Below are 20952 nucleotides of genomic sequence, written 5' to 3'. Positions count from 1 at the left end.
ATAAAGAATAACTTCAAATATCATACAGCGTCAGGCAGCAATTATTTTCTCACTCCCTCACACATCCCTCTCTCTTCTTGGAAACACTTTCATTCTATTAAGCTTGACCTACACTCTCTTATTATAGATTATAAACTGTGAGAGGAAAGCAGGTATTATTGCCCTCACCCCCACACACTGACTTCTTTAATACGATTTTCCTACTGCTTTTATTTAGAGTGTTAGGGAATTATTTTATAACCAGACACCGTAAGTCGCAGGCATCTGGTTTTAAAATATTTACTAATTATATTTTAACACCATCAAATTGAAGTTCACTGCTTCAGCTTCCTGCTTATGACTCAGAGGAAATAATTGCCAGCTGTCATACATGTTTCTTATTTTCTCACCGTCCTGGATGACTCACAGTCTGACCCCACTTCTCCCATCGCTGCTTGTTCTGGCCACTGGGCCCTTCCTTGAGGGTTTAAATGATGACTTTACTGGTCTTTCTGTAATTACTATCTTCTCCAATCATTGTTTCTTAATATAACCAGCTGTTAATAAACGAGGCCACCAGTTCTTGAATGCCGTCACACAGTTTTCTAGTTCCCAGAAAAAGAGCTTAAACTTGATCAGCGATGAACTCCCATTGCTAAACATAATAGTGCTCACTGTTTCGTTGAAAGAATGCCTCGATTTCACTTTTCTTCTCTGCATTCCTGCTCTCCCCGCCGTCCCTACTCTCATGCGTTTCTCTCTTTGAAAAATGACAAGGTCTTTCCTTCCTTAGTACCAAATGTGTGCCATACTGTGAGATGGTTTAAGTGAAGTGGATTCATAGAATTTGGGCTGTAAGACTCAGAGGGAGGAGTTCAGGTCACAGTCAAGTGCTGGAGATGGTTGGCATAGTTACTTATTACAAAACAAGGGACTCATAAAGGCTCTGATGAAAGCATCAGCATGTTTATAACTGGAGCTTTATTTTAATCCTGTCCTTGATGCTGATTAATGTTATGATTCCAGAGGAACAAACTTAGTAGATGAAAAACAACGCCTCAATGATGAACTCAAATCATCCGCTCACTGGAAAATTTTGATATCTTGGAAAAAGTAATTTGAAGGGAAGAGGAAGGTGATGGTTTGGATCACTTTTGAGCAAGACGTGAGCTTTGAAAAGGAGTTCTAAGAACTAAGTGATATCCTTAACTTTATGAATACGGAAATAAGCTTTCTATGCAGGGTAACCAAAGGAGCATGGCTGGGTCCTAAGTGTGGGTTAAAGCCTGTGTCAGTGGAAACAAAAAGGTGCATATAATTACAGAGAGAAGACGGTAACAAAAAAATCAACTCAGCTGTGAGTGTGAGTGTATGCGTGTAAGTGAGTGTGTGTGTGTGAGGGAGAAAGAGGCAAACAGACAGAGACATGCAGAGAGACAGAGAGACATACAGTAAGACATATCTTTAGAGATTTTCATATATCATTTATAGCTGCAGGACTAAAACAGATAGAATAATAGTAAATAAAAGATAAATCTACCAATACCCAAATTATATTGTTTTCTCTTTCTGCTCTAAGCAGGAGGTAGATTGCTTGGTTTGATTCTTCTGATGATGGTGCAATAGGTGAATTTACCCAATGAAACTATGAAAGAGTAGTGTTTTTTTTTGTTCCTAATCATAACAGTTATATATTCTAAAAACTTTCAATTAAAATATCTTAACTCATTTGTGTATTGAATGCCACATGATTGTGTGCATGGGAAGACCAGGAGTTGGTGTTGGATATTTTCCTCAGTCACTTCTCTTCCTGTGGTTTTTGAGACAAGGTCTTAAAGCTGTGATAAAAAAAAACCCAATGGTTTATGTATTGAGGAGTTTCAGGAATGTTTTCATTTGTAATGATGATGGGATTTGGATTGGACTTTGCCATTATTCCTTAAACTTCTCGTGTCTAACAATGTAGGAAATGAATTTCACTCCATGAAATTACTCAATATTAGAATCTACTATTTCCACCTAGTATTTTATAAAATCTCCACATACATTTCAAAAGGGTGTGTTATCAGGCAAGATGCATGAAATTTGACTTTTTGAACAACATGGTGATGGCAAAGCAGGCAGTTTAATGGTCTTATGATTCAAACTTGAAGTCATTTTAAGTGAACACTATATATTACAACATCTTTATACTAAATGCCATAATTAAATTTTCAATTCTAGGTATACTTTCTTTCTCTAGGTAAATGTCTTAGAAAAAGTGATTTGACTCCATAGGCGTTTTGATTGCTCTATATCTTTCTGAAAGCACAAAATTCGATTACATATTCCCGCTCCATGGGAGGTAAGACAGAACATATGGGACAATGATTTGAGAATGACACATAGACCCTAATGGGGCTGGGTATGCAGTATAGTCAAAATATTAGGGCATATAAAACCAAAGATACACTGGGAACATTTACCAGCTTCAAGCATTGTTTATGTTAATAATTAATAGTGGTAATTAGAATGTATAGAATCATTATTATTTGGCTAGATACTGTGTTATAAAGAACTCTGTGCAGATTCTTACATTGGTATTCATTATTATGAGTAGAAATTATCATATATTGTTTTACAAATATGCTATGGTCAAACAGATAACATCTGGATTGTCTGTTATCTCTAGTGTTCTTTCTGTTGCCACGATCAAAACACAGACCAAAATTTTCTTAAGAAGGAAAGGGTTTATTTTATCTTACAGCTTATAGTCCTAAGGGAAAGCAGGGCAGAAACTCAAGGCAGGACCCTGGAGATAGGAACTGATACAAAGGCCTTAGAGGAACACTGCTTACTGGCTGGCTTTCTATAGCTCACTTAGTCTGCTTTCATATACAACCCTGGACCTTCTTCCCAGGGGTAATACTGCCCACTATAGCCCTACCATATCAGTTATTTATCAAGAAGATGCTCCATAGACATGCCTATGGGCCAATCAGATGGAGGCATTTTTACAACTGCATTCCCTTTTCCCAGATGACTCTACCTTATGTTAAGATGACAAAAAAGCTAACCCATTGCCCCTTCAAACTCTTCTGAGTAATCATTTACGTGTTCATCACTCATTCTGTGGGCCATCTCTTCATTCAACTGGCTGTTTCCTCTGTGCACAGAGCTTTGGTTTCCTGAAGTCCCACCTGTCAGTTGTTGGCTCCATCGGCAGACTGAGTAGAGGAATTCTGTTTTAAAAGGTTAAGAGATGGATGAGTGCTACACTGTAAACAGGACCGTCTTCTGTCAGGCCCAGGGAACATGAGAATGAAGGTAGGGTGGGGATTCAATGTAAGATATGGAAAACAGGGGAAAAAGACTGTTGAACCATCTTTTTGTGGACAAGGGGCACCTATTGCAATAATGAACTAAAGGCCACAGCTGATACCTGTTCTGGGACTGTATGAGCACAGGTCCCTTCCACAGTCAAGCATGGATGAAAGAGAGGGCCAGGGTACCCTACCATTCACTGCTGTATTATTTACTACCGACAGATTCAGTGGAAGGGGAAGGACTGTCTGTTGTTGTATCCTCACCAATGGCCCCACTAGGCACCATTAACCTTTGACTTAGTTTGTGCTCTTTGAAAGCCCTTTCCTCATCCTCCAGACCAGCATGTCTCCAGGCCTCATGTAACTTTAAGAATTTCAAGATCATTCAGTTCTTCTCTATTTTCAACTTTTAGAGTAGATATGATATTTTGTCATCTGTATGAAAGGCCAATCAAGTTACTTAACATCCGTTGTACCAGCAATTAACCTATGTTTGTGCATGTGTGCAGTGTATGCTTGTATATATGTCTTTGTCTTGGGTCATTCTAGATCTTTTCTATGCACAGAAAGGAGGAAGAGAGAGAGAAGTGGGAGTGGAATTGGGCAGGATACCTAAAATATTTTTAAAGACACGAGTCCTGTTAGGTATGTGTCCCACTCTTACGACCTTAAATACTTCCGCAAACATCCTCCTGAACATATAGTTACAATGGGGGTCAAATCTACAAAGTGTGAATCCTGGGAAATCTCAAATCAGTCTGTAACACATAGTGACATCTAATTTACAGATCTGGATATAAAGAGTATCTTGAAGGGTCAATATACTTCCTATCACAGAGAAAATTCTAGCTTATGCCCAGTTGAATAGTCTTACAAAGTTACCAAATGCTAATCTAATAAGCACCATGTTGAATGTGTTAATTTCATTATCTCTGAAGTTCTAATTTCATTTTATGTAATTATATAATTGAATATTTACTAGAGATGTTATTATTAGGCCCATAGCATGAAAAATTGTAACATATTAAAATTGCCTTATATTTTCCATACTCAGAATTCTGCATGATTCCAGGAACATTTTCCTTTAGTTTATGAAATACAGCATCATCCCACTTCAAACATCCATTAAAGGAAGCAAAGAACTTCAAATGAAGGCAATATCAAGAAATAACATCCCCTTTCCTTCACACACATGGGAGGAAAGACTGCGATTTAGCAACAGATGTGGAAGTTTGCAATTCTTATTAAAACTAAGCTCCAAAATGTATCCAACTGCAAAACAGAGGATATGAGGAGAAGACTAGGAAAATAGCTTCTGCTGATTCACTTAGTAAAAGTTAAAAAAAAAAGGCTGGCAAGAATCTGGTGCATGTTAGAGAAAAAGTCTTGACCTTTAAGAGTGTATAACGCATTAATATATGAACTATGAAACTACAGGTATGTAGTATGGGCAATACCGATTTACTACATATATAGGTGCAGTTGATGATTGAGGGCAGCACCTCAGCTGCATGCTTCTATAAACACACTGAAAAATTGACTTCTCTGCTGCATCCTTGGTACCTATAGACAGATGTATGCTTTCAGTCTTGATAGATGCCAGCTCTGTTTCAAAGAGCAATGCATAATGAATTGCAAATATGGTAATATTTCTGGGAATCACATTCGTTCATACAAAAATATTGATAGTAATCATAAAAGTAAATGAAATACAAAGTAAAAACTTGGACTCCAAATACCTCTGCAGTCCAACCACTGGATGACTGAAATGTCACTATTGGGTAGTTGTTTCAGGTGGAATAGCATGGAGGAAGGAAGACAGGGCCAGAGGCAGGTGACTGTGAGTCATAGAAAGGTTAATTCCAGGACCCACACCTAAAGTACACTACCCTTTGGACTGCTCTGATTGAGCATTGAATTATGTGAACCCTCCAACCAATAGAAAAAAAATTAACCACTATGGAGGAGTGAAAACTCAGTAGGAGAATCTACTAAAGATGTGCATGCCTACAGAAAGATTGTTCCAGGGTTAACTTTGAAGTATCAAAAATCCTCTTGGGAACTACTACTATGGATGCTTCTCATGCATGTGGTTTTAACAGAGAGAATCGTGGGATGATACCTGTGCAATGAATATAGCATTACATAACCTAAGCATGGCAATAAAAAAAGAAATGTCCATCTTTGATAATCTCTTGTTCTTTTGTAAATTAAACCCCAGTATCCATAAATTGAGGAGGCTTACTTAGTTCTTCAAGACCAAGATATGAAGAATCTGAACATCATACCACAACACATCACAAAACACATCAAGATTGGTACCCTTCTGGTAAGAAAGTCCTGTTCTCACCAGGGTAGTAGGGAACTGACCCTTCTAAATGGTGTGAAGTCACTAATACCTTTATCTGAACTTTAGGTATAATGCAGAAGAACAGGATTGATGTGTAGGAGAAAGATGTCGCAAAGAAATTTGGTTTATGAAGAAGAACTGGGAATTATCCAGTCACTTCTCTCCCACAAGCAGTCTGTGTAGCTGTGTACTTACTTAAGACTCCGGTTGAATATTCACAGATATTTAAAATAAGACATAGTCATAAGACTGAATTTAGGGTCCTAAGTTTAAAGAACACTCTGTATTCTTTCTATCATTTCATATCATGTGGCTGTTTTGTCCAACTATTCTATCTGGAAATGTTCTCTATATCGTTGATTTTCCCTTGTCTTTATATTCATCAAGTGCTTCCCTGTATTGTTGCGGCCTACAAAGTTCTACAGAAAATATCCCATTCTTCTTCAGCCAGAGCTAAATCAATGAATAAACAAACATGTAAAATAAAAGTTAAAAAAAATAGGGTTTTCTTGATCTTACAGGGTTCGGGACAGATGATGCTTCAGGATATCAAGTGCTCATTTCCACACTGGGATCCAGGTTGATGAGTTCTTTCATCTCATGTATCGGGCTTTCAAGGCTGTTGATTGGAAGTGAAATAGAATTTGTGTTGCTATTCACTATTAAGAGAGACCTTATAATCTCATTGAGAAATTTGTAGTAGGTCTTTATGCAGCAATACAAATTGCCTAACAGTCTATGTAAATGCGTAAAGGCATAGAAAGTCATGCATGTAATTTTCCTAATGAAGGCATGAACAAAGCCCATTTCTGCTCTTACCCTAATAGAAAGATCTTATTTACACGCCACACTTCATTGTAAGGAAGACTAGGAGATGCAGTGCAATTGGCCACCTATATTTTCAGTTCTGAGGGAGTAGGGAGAGAAGAGCTTCAGGTGACTCACTGGTGCTCTCAGTGCTGTTCGGTGTTCTCACCTCTGTTCTTTATTCCATTTCCCTGAGCCCTGTAGAGATGCTCCTCTTTCTACATCGTATGCTGCTCCTTTCATTCTCCACTCAGATAATAATTATTATTAAGACTAACAGACAAAGTATAATGATAGATATGCATGCAAATGGGTCACAACGAAACTCACCTCTCTGCATGCTAACACGATGCTAGTAAAAAAGCTATAAGGAACAGAACATTCTATGTTCCTGTGGAACGTTATCCCTTTTGTAACGGCTGAAAACTCAGGATAGTTTATTCAATAATTGTCTGTCATGTCAGAGTGTTTGAGTCTTCACTGAACCCTGAGTATCTAGCAGCTAGTAGATACTTAGTATTTCTTGAATAAATATGTAGATAGATAGATTGAATGAATGAGTATTAATATAGATACATTTTATGGTAAGTAGGAAATAAGCTAATCTGAACCCATTAGGTTGTTAAAGAAAAAAAAATATTCTGTAGAAAACCTTACAGAGTAATATTGTAATAGGCAGGGACCACCAGAAATGCAATAGGGTCTTCAACAAGGAAACAAGATAGAGTTAAACTCAGTAAAGCATGGCCAACTAGGAATTTTTAGCTAAAGAACAGCGTGGAAGCCAGTAGTTGGCACATTAGTAGGAAACATCAATGATAGTCTTGTCAAGTTATCCTAAAAGGATTCTAACTGTAAATAGGTCAGGCTGGTAAGAAATTATCTGTGGGGTGGTGGAAGGAGAGAAACCATCAGCTATCAAATATTGAGGATGGGAGTTTTCTTCCTGTTGACTTAGCATAGTTTTTGTCCAAATTGGATTCTATATGCAAAATTTACACGTGGCTTAGTCAAAGTTTCAGGGGCCTGACTAAACTTTGGTCAGGTAGGGTTAGGCATTCCCCACGAGGAGCAAAAGCAAAGTCAGTAGTTGTAGAAAGAAAACCTGAGAAAACTGGTATAATTTTTGGTAGTTACAAAGGAAAAGAAATGATCAATGGGAAAAAGAAAAAGATATTGTTCAACAAAATTAAGTATTTAATTGTGTGTAATGGTAACTACCCATTGTGATTTTTAAAGGATCTTTAGTTTCAGAGAGGAATGCATGTTGGAGGCTATCATAGTCAATGATGGCTACACTGAATTGATTCAGAGATCAGTCAACCATTATTTTTATGTAATAAATTCAACCTTTTCTTATTTTATAGCCAAGGATGCCAAAGGTCTGAAAGTACAAGTAAATACTCTAGGAACATGGAATCTCTATCAGATCTCTCAGTGTTGCGGACAGATTTTTCTTTGGGTTGTCAGCCTACAAAAAATTGACATGGGGATATTATCAATCATGAAAGTTTGGCTTTATCTCAGGATTGATTCTAACTAGCTCTTGTAACTTAAAATAACCCATAGTTTAAAATCTATGTTCTTCCACGTGCTTGTTACCTCATCTCCATTTTGCCCATTCTGCTTTCTCTCCATCTGGCTGGCGACTCCACCTTTCTTTCTCTCTGAGTTCTTCCCCAGAAATCCCACCTTTCCTCCTCCTATCTAGTTGTTGGCCGTTCACCTCTTCATTAGATCAAATCACAAGGGCACAACTGTACACCATTTCACTGGAGAATGGAGAGAATGTGTCAGCTGTCTGTTTGTATGGACACTGTATATGAGAATAATGATAAGAACACATGGAAAGAAGGGCACCTCACAGCAACCAAACTCTCCCTAAGGTGCCATCAGGAGTGGTGGTCAGGGTGCATAGCACAAGTCCATTTTGTGGGTCCAGATGAGTAGGATCTTTTGATTTATATAAAACAAAAGGTCACGGAGTGTATACCTGGTGAACCTAAAGAAGCTAAAGAAGAAAGTGAACCCAAGAAAAAACATATAGTTATCCTCTTGGCTAAGGGAAGTAGATAAAATTGCCGGGGATAAAATTGGGATCTTGGGGGTGGGGTGGGTTGGGGTTAAGGGGGGATTGGGAGAGAAAAGTAAGAAGGGGAGGATTGGGGGAACTTGTGGAAACAGGAAGATTGGGATAAAGGAAGGTTGGATAGGGGAGCAGGGAAGCACATATCTTAGTTAAAAGAGCCACCTTAGTGTTGGCAAGAGACTGGAACCTAGAGTGGCTCCCAGGAGCCCAAGGCGATGTCCCCAGTTAGTCCCTTGGGAAGCTGAGGATAGGGAACCTGAACTGGCCCTATCCTATAGCAATACTGACGAATATCTTTCATATCACCATAGAACCTTCATCTGGTGATGGATGGAGATAGAGACAGAGACCCACACTGGAGCACTGGACTGAGCTCCCAAGGTCCCAATGAGAAGCAGATGGAGGGAGAACACGAGCAAGGATGTCAGGACCACGGGGGGTGCACCCACCCACTGAGACAGTGGGGCTGATCTATTGGGAGCTCACCAAAGCCAGCTGGACTGTGACTGGAACAGCATGGGATAAAACCGGACTCTCTGATCATGGCGAACAATGAGGACTGATGAGAAGCCAAGGTCAATGGCAAGGGGTTTTGATCCTACTTCATGTTCTGGCTTGGTGGGAGCCTAGCCAGTTTGGATGTTAACCTTCCTAGACATGGAGGGAGGGGGGAGGACCTTGGACTTTCCACAGGACAGGGAACCATGACTGCTCTTTGGATAGGAGAGGGAGGGGGAGAGGAGTGGGGGGAGGGGGAGAAGAGAGGGGGGAGGGAGAGAAGAGTGGGGGAGGGGGAGGGAAATGGGAGGCTGGGAGGAGGCGGAAACTTTTTTTTCTTATTCTCAATAAAAAAAAAACAATACAGGCAGGAACTGCATTAGGCATACACAAGAAAGAAAAACCTTCTCACTATAAATTAGAGATTAATGGGTTCCTTTCAAGGGATTTTTTAAAGCAAAAATAGCATCATTACAAGAGATCAGGAGAATAGGCAGCTGGAGAAATGGCGCTGTGGGCAAGGCATTTTCTAGGTAAGTCAGAGAGCCAGAATCTGATCCTTGGACCCCAGAAAGTGAAAGGAAAGAACTGACTCTACAGCTGTTCTCTGACATCCACATCTGCTCTGGTAGCACATACACACAGACAATAAATAAATTTATAGGGTATAGTTAGGATCAAGTGAGTATTGTAATCAAGATGTTGCGTATTATAGCGAAGTTATTTTGAAATAGGCTGAAATTAGCCATAGTAACAGTGAAATGAGGTAGAAGTGGAGTCAGCAAGAGAATGACAGTTCTAGGTAAAAGAAGATATAAATTAGATAGAATGGTTTACAATGCGGATTAAAGATCAAGGACACTAGACAGGCAAGGAATATAAGGCAGATGGGAGATGCTTGAGAGCAGCCAGCCTCGGGTCCAGCTGGGGCTTTGACGACAAATGATTTTCTTGCTTCTGTAAGCTCAGAGCTAAGTATTTGAGGCAGTAGGGGGAAGAGATGGAATTCGAAGAATCATCCAAGGCTGGCAGTGTGAGAACAAATGGCTGAGGGCATGCAATGAAGGTTACATAAAAAAAGAAGTGAGGAAAGTGTTATGGTATGCCATTTAGTAATTTTTTTTGTCTTGCTCACTGCCTTGGGAGTGATCACCGTGGCTTTAAAATCACCCCCACCTTCACTAAACCTTAGGTAGTGGTTCTTTCTCATAGATAGTCTAGCCATCAGAGCACCTCCCTTTTTTAAAGGATTTACTTTAGAAACCATATGAATCTGGTAGCAGGAGAGGTGGTCTTTCAGAGTGAAGAGTGCACCAATTGGTTGTCCAGGGCCAAATGGGTCAGTCCTGAAAACATACAGTTAACATTATATGGGCACAACAAGTTACTTTTTTGGAATCTATGTGTATATACAAATGCACATACGTGTGCAATAACAATTGATGAGAAAGAGGCCGTGGATTTGAAGAAGAGTGTGGAGGGGTGTGTGGGAGGATTGGAGGGAGTTAAGGAGAGAGTTAAAAATAATTAAATGACAATCTCAGAAATGAACAACAAAAGTGGAAACCTTGTGATTGTAAATTCTTGTGATTATAAACTTTGTAAGACATTCATTGCCAACTTTACATGGAAAAACTGTCCTTCTCAAAGCTCTGGAGTCATCTCTTTGAAAGGTAGTTGTTGTAGGGAGACCACTTGTGCGTTCCTGGCTGCCAAGACTTGAAATAACCACACAGAAACTGTATTAATTAAATCACTGCATGGCCTATTAGCTCTAGCTTTTTATTGGCTAGTTCTTACATCTTAATTTAACCCATTTCTATTAATCTGTGTATTGCCACATGGTTGTGGTGTACCAGCAAGGTTCCGATGTCTTTTCCCAGTGGTGACTGACTCCGCCTTCTTTCTCCCAGAATCCAGTTTAGTTTTTCCTGCCTAACTCTGCTCTGCCATATCACATGCCAAGACCGCTTCTTTATTCATTAACCCATCAAAGCAACACATATACAGAAAGGACCTCCCACACCAGGCAGGAACTAGTAAGATAGTAACCTTTTCCCTCAGAGCCACAGAGAGAGTGCAAGAGACTAACTCAGCTGACTCCTTGTTCTAATTTTCAAAACTGTTGTGATCAGAAAGAGAAGAGAAAGTTTACCAGAGGAAGTAAGCACATAAGACTCTTTCCCTGGGATTTCAAGAATGGCAGAGAATACTTACAAAGTCACTAGCAGATGCTTACCCCTTTCCTGAGTCACTCAGAGGCCTGATTCAGTTCCGTGTTGCTCACTCACACCGCCTGGTCTCTTGAGAATACTCTGTTAGCTGGGGGCACCATAGATGATTATCTCGCCTAAGAATCACCTTCATTTTCATGCTCTGCCTTAAATGACAGAGCTGCTTCTTAGCTAATGTGAAACGGTGGCGGTCTTTTATCCTGCTTATAAAGACAAATGTCAAGGTCATGTATATTAGAAAACAAATTAAAGCTTGCTTGCAGGGACTAAAGAGATGGTCATTAGAAAACTTTGGCTTGGAAACTGTCTCAGGATGTATTTTCAAAACTATGACTCAGAGGGCTTTATGGATTATAACTAATGAAGATATTCTTCATTGAGACATTAACTTCATTCCCAAAGGTTTATTTCCATGCATTTCATAGATAATAGCTTGAAAAATGATTTGATCATCAAATATTTGTGAATATGTGAGTAGACACAGTTGTGCTGGCACAAGATGTATTATTATTAAAGAAATAGTAGTAACAGCAGCATTACTTAGGGAAGAATAGCTGTTACAACTGTGTGCTATGCTGTTCTAAGTGATTTGTAAATGTTAATTTGTCCAAGAAAAGGAGTTAGGCTTGGATGCTATTGAAAGTGGACAGTTTTGGATGCCACAGCCAGCTCCGCTGGTAATCCTAAACTGGGAAGAATCCCAAATGCCCTGTTTGCTTGTCTATTTTTCCTTCATTTTTGTGTTACCTGGAGTTGCCAAGGACAAGTATGAGTATCTTATTAGGTCTCATGTATTTCTCATAGTGAAGTCTCCCCACTGTGTGCTTTTTCTCCCCCAGTTTTGAGATATTAGCTGAAATTCTGAGTTTGTACAATGTTTTCTTCCTACGCTGTGGTCACATGCTTAATTCTAATTTAAGTGTAAGTAACTCACAAAGGGAGAGACTCTGGTAAAGAGAAGATGAGAGATTAGAAGAACAAGCGTTGAAGCAAAACAAACCAAATTTACAACTAAGCTAGTCATCCTGCATAAATACTGTCAAAGGACTGGATAAAAGCCTAGGAATCAAGGATTAGGTTATAAAATCTCTAAGAGGCATCCAGATATTATTTTAATTATCTGCAAATCCTTTCTATCTTTATTCTGCAGTGTTGAGTTTCACAGAATTCTCCTACAAAACCAGGTCGTTAATCTCAAATGATCTCAGAGAGGCTGAAAAAAAAAAATCAACCTCCGGATGTCGTTTCCCTAAGAAACCATCTGGAGTGAGTCCATGGTCCATTTGCCTTCACTGGGAGTTTATTTTGCAGAGAAATGCTTTAGGAAGGTCAATTACTACGTCAAATATGACAAAAATCTATTTAATACATTGACTAAATGTTTATTTTCTTAAAACTCAAAATTAAGCCAAATTGATTTTTTCCTTGCCAGGAAGCTTATATTTTCATTTTAGTTTTCCAGTGTCCAGTGAGCATGAGACATTAGCAGTGGATCCAAGGAAGACTTTATGAAATATACAGCTCTATCCATATAAGTGTGTGTGTGTGTGTGTGTGTGTGTGTTTGCTTGAATATCAATCTATTTCTTCAGTGTAAACTGGGAGTGGAAGCAAGTATGTTTTAACCTCACAAAAGCTTTTTTTTTTAAAGAGTGGACTTGCCTTACTCATGCTCTCTTTCCTTGGATTTTTCATACAAAGCATTTTCTGACGAGAGCATCATAGGAATAAAGTCATTGTATCAACAGAAACTTCTTGGGAAGTGAGGCAGGGACAGAAGAAGAACATTGCTTTCTAGAAATGGGATCACTGAGCTGCATTACACAAGAGCAATCTTTAAAGTTATGGAGGTATTTATTCCAGATTTCCATCACAGTCCTGACTTCAAGCCCTGATCTAATTTAGAAATGCCGGTGTTCTTGGTAGCCAAAAGAAAGCTGTTGCTTTCTCATTATAACAAGAACTAACATAACCATTCATCATTCCTTAGGACTTTTTCTTCTTCAGTGGAAGACTAGCATTTAGCCCAAGGCCCTACAATATGGATTTGACCACCCACAATAGGAGTTTCTCTCATGAACTGTTATTTCAAAGAACTCAAACGTCTCAAATTATGTTGGCTTCATCCATGCTATAGTCACATGCCATAGAATTTAATTATTTAATTAATGAACATTTTATTTTCCTGCCTATCGTGTATATGTGCTTGTGTACCCACCTTTGTGTGTGTGTAGATGCATATCTACAGGTGTATGTGTGAACGTGGAGGCCAGAGGTCAACATTAGACATTTCATGCTCTCACTTTATGTATTGAGACAGGGTTGCTCACTGATCTTGGAGCAGCTGATTGGCTGGTTAGTAAGCCCTTAGGGGTCTCCTTTTCTCTCTCTCTCTCTCTCTCTCTCTCTCTCTCTCTCTCTCTCTCTCTCTCGTCTAGAGGCATTTAGGCAAGGATTGCTACACATGGATTTTTTAATGTGAGTTCTGGGGATCTGAACTCCGGTCTTCATGCCTGTATAGTAAACTGTTAACTCACCAAGCCGTCTCTACAGCTGCAAAGACAGCACTTTCGTGACTATTTCTAGAAGAAGACAAATTTTGGCTCAGGGTCATTTGTCCTGAGGAAGACTAACTCCAGGGGCCCAAGAGAGTCAAAATGAAGTCTAACGAAATGATAACAAGGGCTGGAGGGATGGCTCAGTGGTTTAAGAGCATTGCCTGCTCTTCCAAAGGTCCTGAGTTCAATTCCCGGCAACCACATGGTGGCTCACAACCATCTGTAATGAGGTCTGGTGCCCTCTTCTGGCCTGCAGACATAACACACAGACAGAATATTGTATCCATAATGAATAAATAAAAAATGATAACAAAGCTCCAAATGGTTCAAGTTTTGCCTTCATCTGAACTCAAAGGGGACAGGAATAGCAATGATTTCTGCCCATTTTTACCAAAGTCACTCACAAAGCACGTAGGATTATAGGATTCCTGTAAAAGGCACAAGGGGAAGATTTTTTTTTTCTTTTTGAGAAAGCAAATTTTTCCAGTAGTTATCCTCAAATTTCCCTTGTTGCTTTACTGCATATTCTTGTGTCATGGCTGCCATACTCATTCTCTTATTTGCTCCTTATTTCTTGTGTTTGATGGAAGCTGGGCATCCAGAGTCTCTGTTAACTCTGCCTTTTTGGGAATGATTTATTTTGTAACTGGACCATGTGATTGTTCATAATGCAATCTGTGTTTGGTTCATGTTTAATAAGATTGCAGCAAAATTTAAGATACTCTGTAGCATGGAGCCTATAAAAGCTAGCTTTTCATGAATAAACTAAGAATCTTTTTGTAAGATAGTATTAGGCAGGTGGGTTTGGGTAAAAAACCAGACAGGGGTGACATCTGTTTTGCTTTTAGGCTTTGTGTGTGAAATGTACATTCCACATTTGCAGTCTTTTCATAACCTGAAGCTTAACCCTTGACAACTCTTGAGTCTTACCTTGAAAATCTATAATTAACCTAAAATCCTAAAAATGCTGCTTTCTGGAAATGAGAAGTATTTAGAATTATATTTTGGCTCCGAGTTTTCTGTGTTCATGTTGGCTACTTTGTTTCCATTTGCTTTCTCCCTCTCCTCCCCAAAGGCTGGTAATCAACCTCATGTTTACCTTAATCTCTTCAGATTGATGCTGCTAAAGTTGCACGAAGCTATCTCCCTCTAGCAATCATATTTTTGGCTCAAAATTGTACCTTTGCAGAATGAAGCTATCTTGGAAAGAAAGTTAATGCCTGCCAGCTCAGATTAATATACTTGTTCACAAATAACCTTCCTGTGAAAACACTTCTTAAAATGATGTAGTAACTTAATGTCCTATGACGAAGAACATTGTGTTAATGTGACTAACACAAGGACATACGTTTGGCATCTATTAAAATTTTAGATGATGTTGTCTAGGTAATAAGGCTGTGCTTATATGTGCTCAAGGGCTGCTGTTCAGTTTTTAGTAGGGGCATGTGAGGGTAATGAAGATTATGGTAAAGTAGTGTAGATTAATTTAAAAATCTTAATTTAGGGCTGTGGTTATAGCTCAGTAGTACGGTGCTTGCCTGGGATGTTTGAAACCCTGGTTTCAATTGCTGTTATTAAAGAGACAATTCTTAAAGCATCATCAGGCAGTGACTTTGGCTTGTCAGTGTGAGCACCTTAGGAATTGGGAGGGCTGAGCTTCAGGGCTCTCAATACTATACACTGGTATTTCTGTAATTTTGAAACATTAAATTATATCAAGCTGGCTATTGATGTGGGATTCCCCTCTGTATGCTGTAAAAGCCATTGGTTAATAAAGAAACTGTCTTGAACCTGTGATAGGGTAGGGTAGGGTAGAGCTAGGAGGGGGAAACTAAACTGAATACTGGAAGAGGGAGGTGGAGTCAGGGAGAAGCCATGGAGCTGCCTGCATGGCAGTAGGCCACGAGCCTCGTGGTAAAATATACAATAATGGAGATGGATTAATTCCGGATGTAAGAGCTAGATAGCAACACACATAAGTGATTTGCCAAGCAGTGATTCAAATAATACAGTTTCTGTGTGATTATTTTGGGAGTCTGGGCAGCTTGGAAATGAACAAGCGACCTACTAAAACAGGTTATTCTAATTTTTTATTTTAGATACCTTGAAAATAGTGGAACAAAGTATTAATAAACACACACACACACACACACACACACACACACACGGTTTTCTCTTTTAAAATATGGACTGCCCTTTAATTCCATTCTTTTGTGGTTCAATAAAAGGAGGACAAGATGAACTAGATAGACAAGGGCTCAGAGGGACAATGTTTCACCATACTTGCTATGACATGTTTCTAAGCTGGGATCCCCGTAGAAATTTCCAGCTAAAGTTCCTGAGGCGGTTGCTGCATGAAATCTGTTAAAATGCACTCAGTGTCTTGGGTGAAGATCAATATTTTAAAATAACAGCAAGTACTAACTGGATTCCATAAATATGGACTAGACAAAGTTACTATATTTCTTTCTCAAGATAGATAAGAATTGAAGCTTTTTTTTTAGTTTTTTTTTTATCAAATTAGAAATGGAGGTTAGTGCTTCTAATGGTAAATAGGCTTACACTATTCAAAGGAAACATTAAAGAAATAGGTTAAATTTTATTTTTGAAAATTAATGTCGTACTTTCAGTTTTTCCCCATATGACTTTCTTTTTTGTTTATTTTATTCTTTTGTTTTGTTTCACAGATATCACAGAATAGATGGTAGGAGGGTAAAGAAATGTACAAATATATTTGAACTTCCAAAACATACTTATTTTAGAGAATTTGTTCCTAAAACAATTTTTCTGTATTAAAATTTATTTATTTTTGTCAAGACTTCATTGATTTGATAGTCACAATGCCAGTCCCCATCCTGTAAATATTTGGTAAGTTTAGTGGGTTTCCGCCCTTCCCTTTGTATCTCTTTTCCTTTCTGCTCCCATGTTCTTCATGCTAACAACTTCAGCTCTCTTCTCTGCTCTCAGAGGACCCTTTTCTTTTCGATTAAGTTAACTCTATTTAGATTTCTTATCATTCATAAGTACTTATTTGTAACCATAGTGATATATAACATTCAGGGGATATGGTGTTGTAAACCGTACATAACACTGTAACCTTGCTTTGAAGAATTACAAGGACACGTCTACCTAACACATGGTGTGCTCACACTGACGGATTTTTAATGTTAAAACTAAAAACTGCATCACTGGTCTTCATTGCTGGGAGGAAATTCATTGCTTGAACCTTGATGGATTCTGAGTTAACTTTTAGTGCTGGAAGAATGCTCTATGACCTGTAAAGCGCAAAAGTACTCGAGATAGCAATAAGCCAGTTTAGTATAGAAATATGGTTGCCTGTCTCTAAAAATAAGAGAAAAAAACCTTGTCATTTACTATTTTGTTTTATGTAAGACTTTAGAATTTCGTTTGAGCTAAGATAAATTTTAGCTTAATGTATTTGAATATTTCATTCATTTAAAGTCTGCTTCCAAGAAGCTCTTAAGAACCGAGGCGAGTGAATATTTTGCAAGTCATCAACATCTTGAAAATGTAACGTGGTGGAAATAGGCTTTCCAACAGAGTTTTGATTTTCCGACTCTAAAAACTAGTATGATTCGTGAAAAACATGCCCAAATTATTCAATTGTATTGCATGCACTTTCAACCTGAAGAAACCCAGCAATATTTGTCATGGCAGGCACGGCTAACCTTCATTGTACGTTAGTCTGTCACCTTCATTCTCAGGCTACCTAATTCTGATATTGATATTAGTATTTTCCTTCACATTGTTTTAACTGTGACTTCCAACAGCAGCCGTGCTCTTCAGCTGAGTTTAATTGGTGGTGTTTAACTAGTACCCTTTTAACATAGTCATATGAGTGACTGCAGGAAGATCCTCATGCCTGCAAGGAAGGCATTCTCTTACTAGGCTAGATCCCTGTCCCCTCGTAATCGAACCGGTGAGTTAACGGATTCGTAGCCAGATCCATAAATGATTATTAGTGACAATTTATCTCATTGTTAGTATTTTTTCAAATTATTCTTCTGTTGATAGTTTTATATTAGACAATAAATCTTACTCCTTACAAAATGATAGAACAGATCTAAAATTTCCCCACAGTTGAGTTCAGAGTCCCAGAAACTGTATAAAAAGTCAAGCGTAGCTGCACATGCCTATAACTCCAGTGGGCAGAGACAGGAGGAAGCCTGGGAGCTCTCTGTACATCAATCTAGTCAAAATAATGAGCTCCCAGATCAATGAGAGAACCTATTCAAGGAAAAATGGCAAAAAGTGATGGGAAAAGACACCTGATACCTTCCACTGGCCTCCACACAAGAAACCTTTAGAAAATCATCATTAGCATCAGTCTCTAAAACAAGCAAAATTAATGAACTCAGGCCTCCAGGCTTGCACAGCTAGCATTCTTTCTCACTTGCTCATTTCCTAGTCCTTATGTATGGAACACAGACTATATGAGGGGTTTAAATCTTCAAACTTTAGAGATCTATTTTCAAGAATCATTAGTTTCTCTTTTGTTGATGCCAACAAATGATGAAGAACCCTTGAGCTAAAGGATACAGATGAAACTTAAATGTACTTATTGGATCAAAATGTTAGAAATATTGCACATGAATTTTAAATTAATATTGAGAGATTGTATGTAAATATCCAGAGCATGCATATATGCATAAATATATATGCATTTGATGACAGTATCTACAAAGTGTATAATGGAATTGTATTTTATACAATTGCTCAGTATGAATAAATATAGAAGATATATAAATTACAGTGAAAAATTTTAGAACAAGATTAATTATTTTGTAGCTCATAGGACTTTTTTTTTCATGTGTGAGATAAAATTCTTACAGTCAGTTGATACAAAGATGTCAATACAAAGATACTCAATATTTCTATAGACCCAGTCTGGTTTTTGAAAGACCGATGGGGGAAAAACAGTAAATGATAGTTTTTTTGGAGGGGAATTCTTGAGGTTTCTAGAAGAAATTTTGTATTGTTTTTATTCTTTGCATATTTCACACATGTATACAACAAAATACAACCATATCCATTCTCCACTTACTCCTCCAACTCCACGAGGAGTTCTTAACATGCCCCCTTCAACTTCCTCTCTTGCTCTTCTCTCTCTCCTGATAAGCATAATTAATGTTAACCATGTATATGCATGGGTATAGGACCATCCTCTGGAGCGTGGGAAATCTACCAGTGTCTATATCCTCCAAGAAGGAAGCTCTCCCCTTCCCACTAACTATTGTCTGTCAATAGCTTCTTAGCAAGAGGTGAGGCCTGGAGAGTTCCTCCTCCATCGGTGCTAGAATTTTGGCTGGCTTCATCTTGGCAGGTCTAGTGCAGGTAACCACACCTGGTGTGAGTTCACGAATTCAATAGTCACGCCATGTCCAGAAGACAGTGTTTTACAGAACCCCTCCCGTCCTCTTCTGTGCTCTCTCCTTCTGCCTCTCTTCTACTGTGCTATCTGAGCTTTGGTAGGAAGTATGGTTGGTAAAGCTGAAGATGCACTTGGTGACAGGAATAGCCAATTGGAAACACCTGATTTTTTTAAAAAATATATTTTCTTTTTTGAGATTATAACATAATTATGTCACTTATACTTCCACTGCTCTCCAAATCCTCCCATATACATCTTCTTGCTTCTTTTCAAATTCATGGCTTCTTTTTCCTATATCTATCTATCTATCTATCTATCTATCTATCTATCTATCTATCTATCTATCATCTATCTATCCTCTATAAATTGTTTATAAATACATACATACAGATACACATACATCATACATACATACATGCATATTCATAAATACATAAGTACAACCTGCTCTGTCTGTGTAATGTTATTTGTATGTGTGTTTTCAGGGTTAATCATTTTGGTAGCAGATAACCAGTTGGCATGCTCTTCCCTGGGGAAGACTGTCTCCCACTCTCAGCGTTCCTTACCCACCTGCAGTTTTTGGAGTAGCGTTGAGGCCTTCTGTCCCTCCATGTCAGCACAACCAATATTGTTGTTCTTGTTCAGCTTGCGTTTAGGCAGTCATTTTGGTGAGACCTATTTTTAAATCCTACTTTCCCTTTATTGGTCCGAAGCCAATCCAATTATCTTGACCAGAGATAATGGAATAAAATACTTAGGAGAAACAGAGCCTAAAAAATTGGCTTAGAGAAATTCTTGAGAAGTGGCTATTTTTCCCTCATTACTTTTCTTTTGAGCTTTGAAATTCTTAGCATTTGTTTTATGTGCTGTTTATGGTTTCTAAGAGACAAGGAACCTTCACCCGACACTTGGAAGGCTGACAAAATAGGCATACAGCGTCGGTCTCCAAGTGGCCTCTGTCTTGCTGTGGGAAGTCTTGAGTCATTTAATTCACTTTCCCCTCTGTTGATAAAGAAAGGGCTCTGGGGAAATCAAACTACCCCTCAAAGCCATCGAAAGGAATAATCAATATAAACAGTCTCCAAACAGTATTTTTGGACTTGATGGTCCTCTGTGGGCCTCCATTATCTGGTTTTTAGTCTCTCAAGGTCCTAACTTACTTTTTCTTATGATGCATGAATTCTAAAGTATTTCTCACTGAAATAACACCCCACGTGTTGAGTTATATTGTGGCCTCTTAATGTACAGACAACATCAATCCTCTCCCTTCAACTCTTCATTAAAACTCATCAAGCAAGTATTTTTCCCAAGCTCCACTCAGAAAGCATTTAAGCAAAAATACACAGATCTGTGAAGCTTCAGATCACAGGGTGGTGAGCTCAGAGAGATCAAATGATGCGTTTCAGTTTGTCCAAGCATGCTACATTTAAGACCTTTGTAGAGAGATTTGGGCTTTTTATTATTTTCAGTTGTAAAAAAATAACCAGCTGAAACAGATGAGTACCTACAGTGTTATTCCTGGCCCTTAGACTCTTTGCCAAAAGTTAATGAAATTCACATAAAGTCTGCATAGCTTGTTGGAATCTTCGGGGGCTCCGTATTCTTTCATTTTATGGCAGTCAATGGGTTTTTGTTATGTGAAGGCCACTCCTCAGAGAGATGCTACCTTTGTATTGAAGAGAGGTGCCATGGTCCTGATGCTGCAAGCTCCCAGACACTGCATGAGTTCAAATGAGGATAA

The 20952-nt window shown here is 38.6% G+C and overlaps 1 long non-coding RNA gene across 1 annotated transcript; it reads right to left on the bottom strand.

The window, feature by feature from the left end:
• Positions 1-2914: 2914 nt before the first annotated feature.
• LOC126502620 (uncharacterized) lies at positions 2915-20041 on the bottom strand. Its single transcript, XR_007592749.1, has 4 exons — positions 19782-20041; positions 11268-11462; positions 6154-6253; positions 2915-3200 (listed from the first exon to the last, which is right to left on the bottom strand). It is a non-coding gene; the product is annotated as an uncharacterized lncRNA (long non-coding RNA).
• Positions 20042-20952: the final 911 nt, after the last annotated feature.

This window comes from Alexandromys fortis, unplaced genomic scaffold (genome assembly GCF_014885135.2).
Source record: "Alexandromys fortis isolate MF-2015 unplaced genomic scaffold, M_Fortis_MF-2015_v1.1 scaffold_19, whole genome shotgun sequence".
In the NCBI taxonomy this organism is placed as follows: domain Eukaryota; kingdom Metazoa; phylum Chordata; class Mammalia; order Rodentia; family Cricetidae; genus Alexandromys; species Alexandromys fortis.
The sequence above is the reverse complement of the archived record's forward strand: the minus strand, read 5'-3'. Positions and strand labels throughout refer to the sequence as shown.